Genomic DNA, 10541 nt, shown 5'->3' on the forward strand with positions numbered 1-10541 from the left:
CACTGTAATTATCTTCAAATCATCAACTGCTGACATCCATTGTAAATATGTGTGTATGTGCACATATTCCAGTAAAAGCCATAATGCATCACCTACTGTTGTGTCAAAACAATAGTTCATCAGATGAGATTCAGCCGTGGTTATGTGTGGTGAAGGTACTGAGGTCACCAGTCAGGCAGACTCATCCCCAGGCAAGCAATGTCGTATCTACTCACATCATCACCTTGCTCTTGGATGAAATCCAAAAAACCCTTAATGTGTGACGAGCGGAGAGACTGTACACAAGCATGACACACTCCTTGCATTAGACACCTACATGGCCCTTGCGGATGTTCTGTTACAGCTCTGACTAAAGGTCTTAACAGGTGCCTGATGGGTGGGCAGAACTGGGCAGGGCACACCAATGAAGTGCTCACACACGCACAAAGTGTTGTGACAGGTACCAGATGTCCTGGCAAAGGCCAACTTTCTCCACACACACACACACACACACACACACACACACACACACACACACACACACATGCACATGCACACACATTGCATTTGGTCATGATGTGTATTCCATGCAGTGTGTGTCCCAAAGCACCTGTGGTCTGACACAGTCAGTGGCTATGGCTACACCGTGTTGTTGCTACTGTAAGATGAGACAAGGGGAAAATGTACGTAACATCAAGTCACTCCTAGGTCACAGGTCAGGGTCCGAGAAGATCTATTTGGCCATACTCCATCACTAAAGCTGTCCTGTGTTCAAGTATGAATTTATGTGTCTCTAAAAGTTGATCGAGTCGAAGCAGCTGCATGATAAGGGAATGTTATTTTCCGGGACTGAACTTGAGGTATTTGCACAACAAGAAGATTTAGGTGAGCATCTGTGTTTGCGGTGCCAATGTTATGGTGCCATTAACATCATTGCATAGCCCAAACTTGACAGCTTTAGCAGGAGATACTGTAAATACACAGTTGGGATTGCACTACAGGACACTACATTGTGGTTAAACTGCTTATTCCTAAATCTCCACGATTGAGATTTCATTAAATGCTTCTGCTCCTGAAAATGAAAAAATGAAAATGAATACAAGTTTGTAAACAAAAAGGAACCACACAAAACTTAGTTTGAGAAACTGTGAGAGAAAAGACATAAATCCAACTAAAAGATTCTATCTTAAAAAGACCAATAGAGCCAGAACATACGGCATTTAATTTGATACCAATCTGTACACATGATTAACTGCAGCACTCACTTTACTGTAAATTGTTTATGCAATTAAAACTGCTTTTAAGAGACAAGTTTCAACTTTCTTGCTTGTCCATGGGAGAACCTCACACATTATGCACCAGCATCTCGTAGATTGTTTAAAGCTATAGTGCGTAGTTTCTGCTGCCCCCATGAGGAATTCTAAGTAATGACAACAAAACTGTCGGCACGCCCACATAATACAAGCATTACGTGATCGCGCACGCGCCACCACCCCTCCTCCACACAGTGGCTAGTAGCCAAGGAGGACACGGAGGATTAAAAAAACATGATGCACTCTTCAGAAGAGGTAATTATCTTCACTCGAGCTTCTGCGCGGGAAAGTCACCGGACGACACAATCTTCTGAACATAGCCATACTGATAAATACAGAGAGAGTTGTGTGGAGCTGATAGTCTTAATTAGATTTGTAGCAACTCATATGGTAATGGCTTGAATGTAACTTGTGTTTATTAATATTAAAAAGTTACGCACAAAAGCGTTAACAGTGATCAAAGTATGGAAACAGTGGAAACATTGTGGAGCACAATGTAGAACAAAATGAACACCAGTAACAATGCAGGAATAAAATGAGATTATAAATGAATCTATTGCCTCAGTGCATGCTGGGACGTTTTTCAACACACCTACCTCATAAACCACAATCATATTATTAGCATTCAGCCAATCATATGAATGCTGCTCATGGTTTCAACTCTCCACTAATTTTGCCTTTATTTCAAAATAAGAATGCACTCTTACCCAAGATAACTTCATCTATATACTATATATGTATTATTTTATTTCACGCCGATTTAAGTCCTTCTAAAGACTACTGGTAACCAAATATGTTATAGCTTAGATAATGTAGTGTTATAATTGATCAATATGACGCCATTTTGAACCTTTGGTAGTATCCTTGGAGTTTTCTAAGAACATCACTCTTCAAGGCTGCAATGAAGAAGAAACTAAAGTATCATCCGATGTTGTCTCGACTCAAATTGCCATTCTGCTTATGCTTTTCAACCTCATGAACAGATCATAACCAAGCACTCTCCTTTGGATGGAAACGAGAGAAGGCCTTGCTGTTTTAAGGTCTTAAGTGGAATCTTAATGTGTGTTTTTCCCTCTCCTAACCAACCCTTATGTTTCCCCGCTGCACAAGGTCGACACATTCACATGCCAGAGATGGAATTAAATAAATAACTGCAAGAAACAATTAGCGATGCATCAATAGTTGGATCAATAGTGATGTTGGTAATTACCATTTGGAATAGGGGAGATGGTCTTTCCTTATTGATGCTCTCTAATTCACAGGTATAACCTCAGGGCGGCCAGAATAAATCAAAACACATCAAGGTAAACCACATTCACAGCTGTCACTTCTTTATGACAGATGTGAATAAATATTTCCCCGTGACTTCAAATATTTAAAGTTCAAGTTTGCTTGCACGAACACAGTGTTATGGTCATCATGAGCTGTTTCATATTCCGACTGCAGCTTTGATTAGGTCTTTATGCTTCAAACAGCGAATGCTGATTTATAGTCAATAAAGGTGGTGAAAACAAATGAAATAGATTTAACAAATGCAATCTCTCAATTTAAGAATGTTGATTGAAATAATCTAATATTTGATGAAAAGGCTAATGTGTTTTATTTAACTGCAAAATAGAAATTTTGTCATTTTTATTGTAAGTAATATGTTAAGTTGTATCTGTTAAGTTTAAGTTTTCCTTATGTTTTTTTATTTGTTTATGTTGTAGAATAAATACTTCTGACATCCAATCTTATTAAATAGGTTCAACAAACCTTATTTGTATCCATATTTATTTTAATTCCCGCTCAGGCATGATGTCTAATGAAATGTGACTCTTATTATTATTATTTAATTTCAGGCAATTTATTTTAGACTGAATGAAAAAGCAGATGCCAAATTAACTCTGACCCAGCCACTTTCTTGAGCCAATTACAGTCTATCACATTAACCCCTATCACAGTAAGTACAACGTGTACACTGCTCTACACCAGAACAAAGAGCCATGTTCCCAGAGCATTTAACCAATCACTTATGCTACATCTAATTAATAGCGTGTTTCACAGAACTGAGCTTCAATTATAGTGTAGCCCTAGAAGGCTGGAAGGCCCTGGAAAGAATTGAAATATTCGAGTCTTGTTAAGTTCTCCATTTGGTAGCAAATAATTCAGATCCTGCAGGCATTAAAACATTGAAGTAATGAGTTTAACTTCTGTTTAGTGATTAAAGGGTTGATTAATGTTCAGCATTGTCCATTTCTGTGTTTGTCTTCTGAGAATACGACACCAGATCATTATCGATTCATCCATTAATTATTCGGTCAATACAAAGTCAGAAAATATTGACAATTTCCATCACGATATCCTGGAGATCCAGCATCTTTAGATTAGTTGTTATGTCTGTCAAACAGTCCCAAAACCCAAAGGTACTCATATTTGTATCACATAAGACAGAGAAAAGCAGCAAATCCTCACATATGAGAAGCTGGAAACAAAAAATGTTTGGCAGTTTTGGCTTTAAAAATGATTTAAACAATTAATCAATTATCAAAATAGTTGCAGATACATTTTTGGTTGGTAAGTATAATATTCAGCTGCCCAAATTATGACTAATTTGCTTCAAATTAGGAACAAATGTTTACTCCATTGTATCATGGATGGTATCATATATAAGCCAATGCACGAACCACAGGATGAGATCTGAAGTGTACACTCATAGTTCTTTTTTACTATTAATTATTGACCAAATGGGACTTCCAGTAATACAATTTTACTAAGCGTGTGTCCTCTAATTACAGTAATCTTCTATATCACATGTGTGATATATGTGTCAAACTCAAGGCCCACGGGCCAAATCTGGCCCCTCGCAAATTCTGATCCAGCCCGCATATCAATTTAGGTTCACAATACATTTTAGCCCGCCTAGTTGTGCGCCAAACCAAAAACATGGGAAAGTGTTTTTCAACTTGCAATTACGCAACATTCAAAGCAGAATTTGCCAAATTTGCCGACTTTGAGACTCAGAAATTCCCACAGAACCAGAGAGTTTGCATATTCCGGCTGTGAAAGGGCTTGTTGTGAGTCAGCTGTGTGGTAGCCTACTTAGAAAATGTAATCATTGTTTTGCTTGATTTGCTAATTTCAAGGATGGCTTTGGAACTTTTTAGCTCACTTTTTCAGGGCTTTATGTGGACCAAACTGTAAGTGAGAAGACATGCAAGAATTGAGTCAAAGATATTTTACTTTTTCGATGAAATAAAAGTATGTCAATAAACATGTTTGGCCCTTGATGTAAAACTTGTTTTCCAGTGTGGCCCTTAGCGAAATTGAGTTTGACACCCCTGTTCTATATTATATAGCCTAAAAAATACATACAAATATTTTGTCCAACCGCATTAATGCTGTAGTACCCATTTCAATAATATAAAAAACCAGAAAGGAATGAGATTACTTCTTTGTTACTGGCAGTATCAAACACATACTGTACGTGTGGGGCACATCTTTCCCATAGCCGGTACTTCAGTGAACAGTTAAGATTTAAAAGCACTGGGCAGTTCTCTTTTGCTTCTGTGAATTAATAATCAAAGAAAAAGAAAAGAAAGAAGGGAGGCCTTCAAAAATCAATGGCCCCATCAACAAGACTGGGTGTTGTATGTGCCCTCCCTGTGACTGAGTGTGTGCATGTACTTAGGTGTGTGTGTGTGTGTGTGTGTGTGTGTGTGTGTGTGTGTGTGTGTGTGTGTGTGTGTGTGTGTGTGTGTGTGTGTGTGTGTGTGTGTGTGTGCACGCGTGCACATGCACATGCATGCCTAACCCAGACATACCTTGCACAAAGCCCAAGCAATCATTCTAGCACTTGTACATCTAAATCAGTGGCAAACAGAGAGCAGAGCTAACTTGTGTATACAGCAGAGACAGAGCACTCTTTTGGGTTTGCTCCTTCTAAACACCAGTTGTCTCCTGCAATCAGTATGGTCATGTCTGCATTATTGATACAGCAGGAGCCTGAGGGTCCCAGGCTCAGATGGTGCACAGGCTCACAATGTTCTCCTGTGTGTCTGGAGAGAGTCTGGTTCTTGGGAGAGCTCAGAGGTAAGCTAGGACAAAACTAAAATTAGGCCTAGAGCTGAAAAGCTGAGCCAACTTATTCTGGTTTAACTGAGAATAAATGGTAGTAAGGCCTCTCTTGGGAGAGATGATGGTCAGGGAATGCACCAGCGTCTTATATTGCAACACAGGGGGAATGATAAAGACGGAAAGGGAGAGCATGCTGTTTAGAGAACAAGATACAGACACAGAGGCAATGTGCAATGAAGTGTAAGTCATCACATATGGACGGCTTCACCATTTTCTTCACATTTAAAGTAAGAATAAAAAATACTTTCTTAACAGTTTGAAAGTTCCCAATTACCAAAGTCCAGCATGATGATGAAATCACAGTGTAAGTGCTGTGCTTGGTTATGGCCAAAGAGTAAGAAGTGCTGGCTGTTGGGAAATAGCCAAGCTGACCAACTTGGCTTGGAGGAATTAAGATTTTCTCTGTCTGAATGGTTTCTGAAATTTAGAAATGTTTTTTTTTTTTTTTTTTTTTTTACAAATCAAGACAAAACAGTTTAATATAGTATATTAAGCTATTTTTCCTGAGTGTATGGAATTGGCTTAAGAACACAAAAGTATGCAAAGATGCATGATACTGTGTCTGGTCTTTTTCTGCTGATGTACAAACAATTCTCTTTTTGATCAAGGGTCCAGTTTGTCATTTCCCAAATTATTCACTAGAGGGAGCAAATACAAAGCTCTTCAGTCTTTCCACACTCGTAAGACAAAGTGGACAAAATGCATAAGGTTGTTTGTATTCATTCATCTATTTATATACATATACATATTCATCTATTAGCCATTTCTGTCTAAAATCAAATCCTGTGCACAGCAAACAATGTATAAATTACATTTCAAACTCTGTATATAATAGAAAGGTACTTTAAATACTTGATACTACCTTCCCCTGCATTCCTGTGCAATACTTTCCTTCAGACAAATTGTTTGTGTTGAGAGACTGTAGCAAACTTTTCATTTTGGATGAAGAATATCCACAAATGGCAGGGGGGGGGGACTTCCTCCCGAAGATGATTTCCCAAAGGGAGCGTAGTTCAATACTGCATGTTGGGTTCTTTTTGATCACTTGTTTGTCCGTTTGTTGTGATGCTGCTGATTAGTGAAGACGGATTAATGAATCATAAAAAGACACGTTAGAAGTGTCTTCTCTGAGGGACACATCCATTCATCTGCATCCATGCAGAGAAACTCGTGATGCATTTTTCACTTTTTCGCTGCATAATTAGACATATCGATGAATATTAACAATTAAGTCTTTCAAATGTTTTATTTTATCTGATGCCAGATAAAGACCGCTGCTCTTAATGAAATTAAATCTTGAGAAGCTCCTTGCCGAAACATCTAACATTCACCCATAAGGCTGTGCTCTGCTTGCTCCCTGCTAGTTGCTCTGGGCTCCCTATATGCTTTCCTCCCCCCTCCCCATGCCTGCATCCCTCAACTAACACCCACCCTTCAACTCTCCCCCCCCTCCTTTTTTTCTTCTTTTTGCTTGTTTGATATATTTCTTTCCACCCCACCACCACCATATTCAAAGACTTATACAATATACATGCTCCATCTGGTCAAACTTGGTGAACTTAAATATACCTGTCAAGTGCAACTTTAAAGTTTCCCTCGCAACCTCTACTAAGTCTCGCCCAATCCACTAAGGCTTTAATTAAAAAGCAGCCCCAGTTCCAGGATGTGCTTCTAAATGAGGGAGTTTGTGCTGGCAGACGAGGAGCTGGGGTCTTGCAGTGGGACCCGGCTTGTGGCTTTCATCACTTCCACTCCACAGCTCTGAAGTTCCGGAGAGGCATCTGTCTGACTTGAATTGGAAAGATGGAGAGATGCACAGTGAGAGAAATTTAGACAGAGGAGAAATTGAAGAAGCAAGACAGGAGGAAGGGGGAGGAAGGGGGGGAGAATATAATGTGGGGGCTGATAGCCTCTTTTTGTTCCGACTGTGCAGAAGTAAAGTGAAATATTTAAGGCAGACTTTTTTTTCCGGCATTAATGCAGGACTTTTGCACACAAGTTTGAATGATTGCCTGTTAGCATGACATTAACATAATCAATTTTAGAATTTTGTTTTAAAACCCTGTAAATATTACTGAAAGGCTTGTGATATCCTAAAAAAAAAGAAGAATTCATTTGATTCCATTCATGAAGTTCAAATGTTTTTTTGAATGTTTAAAAAAAGCATTAGACAACATTGAAACCGATCAGAAACATGATGTTTAATTACATTAAAAGCATTTCTACTGCATTTGTGGCCATTTGTGTATTTCTGCAAAAGTCTAATTGAAAAGTGTTGGAATCAACTGTGAATCCGTGTAATTGACATTATGTAAGTGTAATATTAGAAATATTTGATTTTACAAGCTCGTAAAATCTCTGGAAGCAACCTTCTTTCCTGAACAGTGTTTTTCTCAGCAGAGCGGGAGGTCTGTAAAGATTTGTAACCGAACTCCTGGATATTCCTGAAAACCAAGCAACTATGACATCTAGTGGTCATTTCCTTAAAACACAAAATATAAATATATATATATATATATATATATATATATATATATATATATATATATATATATATATATATATATATATATATATATATAAAAATCCCACAGACAACTTGTCATATTTGAGAGCATTAAACTAGGAAATAGTATCATCACTGGACAAAAAGATGTAACCCTCCAAAAAGGCTCTATGACAAAATTAAAAACATTAACATGTAGCTAGATTAAAGTCTCCACAGCATGTAGAAGAGTAGAAATAAAAGAAGTTAAATAAAACCAGAGAAAAAAAATTTTTTACAGAGGAAGGCTGAAGTGATTTGGCCTCACACATCTAGACCTAATGTTTAGTCCAATGGTTCCTGGGTGTGGGACATCCCCCAAGGGGCCGCAAGATAGATCTGAAGGCTTAGAAGATGATTAAAATGACAGGAAAAACGAAAAAGCTCATGTCTTCTACATAACATGCGTATTTTATCTTTGCTACTGGATAGTTTTACATCTTCTGGCTTGGCAAACTAACTAATTCAACTGAAAAGGATGAAACGCCCACACTCTGCTAATACTCCCATACGTTTATTGTGCTGCAACTTTTCGACCCCTGCTGGGCCTTCCTTGATTTTGCCTGAGGAAGACCAAGCAGGGTCGAAACGTTGCAGCACACCTATGGGAGTATTAGCAGAGTGCGGGCATTTCATTGTTTTCAGTTGTATCCAGCCCCTTTTTGCCCTGCACCTCACCAGTGGGGATGTGCACACTACCACTACTGCTCAAACTAACTAATTAAAAATAACATTTTGAAAAGGTAAAACAGAAGATCACTCTTTGCTCATAGAGCATGAAAATAAATAACCCTTACAAAGGGGTCACAATTTGACTTTTGTTTTAGAACAAGGCTGTCAATTTAGGGCCCGCGGGCCAAGTTTGGCCCGTGCTTCCTTTGTTTTGGCCCGCAATGGCATTTGACATGCTCATGCTTATTTTGAAAGTGCTGTAAAATCCTAACTGTAATGATTACGAAACACACCTTTTATGCCGCTAAAAAGTTCTTAATCTGAGATTTACGGCAATGTAAAGCACATTGCTGGTAAACTTCCCTATTAGATTAAGTAAATAGATTAAATACGTACATTTTATCTACAAAGAATAATGGAATTCTTCGACGTGAACCTTTATTTTTGGCCCGTGGCCTTCCATCCAGATGCATTTTCGCCCTTCATATAAAGGAATTTGGGCACCTCTGTTTTAGAGGGTCAAAAGCCAAAAAGCTTGAGAACAACTGGTTTAGACATTTATATTTCATCATAATTTACAAGTTGTGTTAAATGGTAAAAGCATTATGACTTTTCTCATTCTCTGAATCGTTTTATCAGTGTTTATAGAAACTCTCCTTTGACATATTAGAAATCAAAAGGCCCGAACATCATCCAGAGCTTGACGCTTCTAGGCAGAGAGCCAAGCCCCACTGAACCCTGGGAAAGGTTAGAAATTTCTCACGCATGTCTCAAGCGGGTCTCTTTTTGCTTGAAGTCTTTGCTCGAGTTATTTATTGCCAATAACAGCACATAACACAAGGGCATTTGCAAGAGCTAACAGCATGTTGTTGTGTGCTATAATAAGTTCAGGTACAAGTTGGTCTGAAAGGATTATCCAAAGTATGGTTACTACAACTGCCACAATATCACTTTAATAAACATGACGATAGACGTGAATATAAATATACTTTGCACATTTTTGTCCTTTAACCCACAGACAACTGGTACATGTGCCGGCTGAATGATTACGTATCTGTCTGTCCTATAGTGTCATTACACATCAGCTGTTCGTCTCTGATGAGGGACATCAAAGGAAGGGTTCAAATATCAAATACCTTAGACAGACATATAGACATATGGAGCCATATTATAACCAGTCCCGGTGCTACCGCTCTTGGATTTTTTTAATCCAAGATTGTTTACTGGGTGACTAATGGAGGCATTGTCTTGCTTCCATGCAGTTTAAGGAGGAACACAAACACATGCAGCTATATGATATGCACTAGGGTTTGACCCTGTGTATCCCCTTTTGTTGTGGTAGGAGCAAAGTTGTTTAAGATGGCAGAGTTTCCTCTGCAGTGGATTATCCCCTTTTTCTTTCAGCAATCTTGATGCGACATTATCTTCACAGACACTAGCTTCATTAATGTTAATGATTACATTTTCCAACAAAACTAATAAATGATCAACTCGAAAGCAAACGCTGTATATGTAAAAAGTTAATCAGCGTCTCTAAATAACAAAATAAACTCATCACAACCAAATTAAATATTCGCAATGCCAGAGAAAGTAAAAATATTTTGAACAGAAGTCATTTTCACAAAATGTTTTGCTGGATTCATCTCTGAAAGCAAACACAGCTCTGTGTTTAGAGAGCACAATGTTTCATATTTGTATTTTCTTGCATCGAGTGAAACCACAATAAGAATTTCCTACCCTTTTGATCTTTTATTTTCAATCTCTTTTTTTCTTCTGACCAAACTCAGTCGTGACACCGACCCACCAAAGGAACCGGTTCCAGCCTTTAAAACCAATTAAGTGCTACCACATGTAGGGTAGAGGGTACTATTGGAGCTGTAATGTGTTTGCGATTATGCACTACAGAAGCAATCACA

Source organism: Perca flavescens, chromosome 2 (genome assembly GCF_004354835.1).
Source record: "Perca flavescens isolate YP-PL-M2 chromosome 2, PFLA_1.0, whole genome shotgun sequence".
NCBI lineage: Eukaryota > Metazoa > Chordata > Actinopteri > Perciformes > Percidae > Perca > Perca flavescens.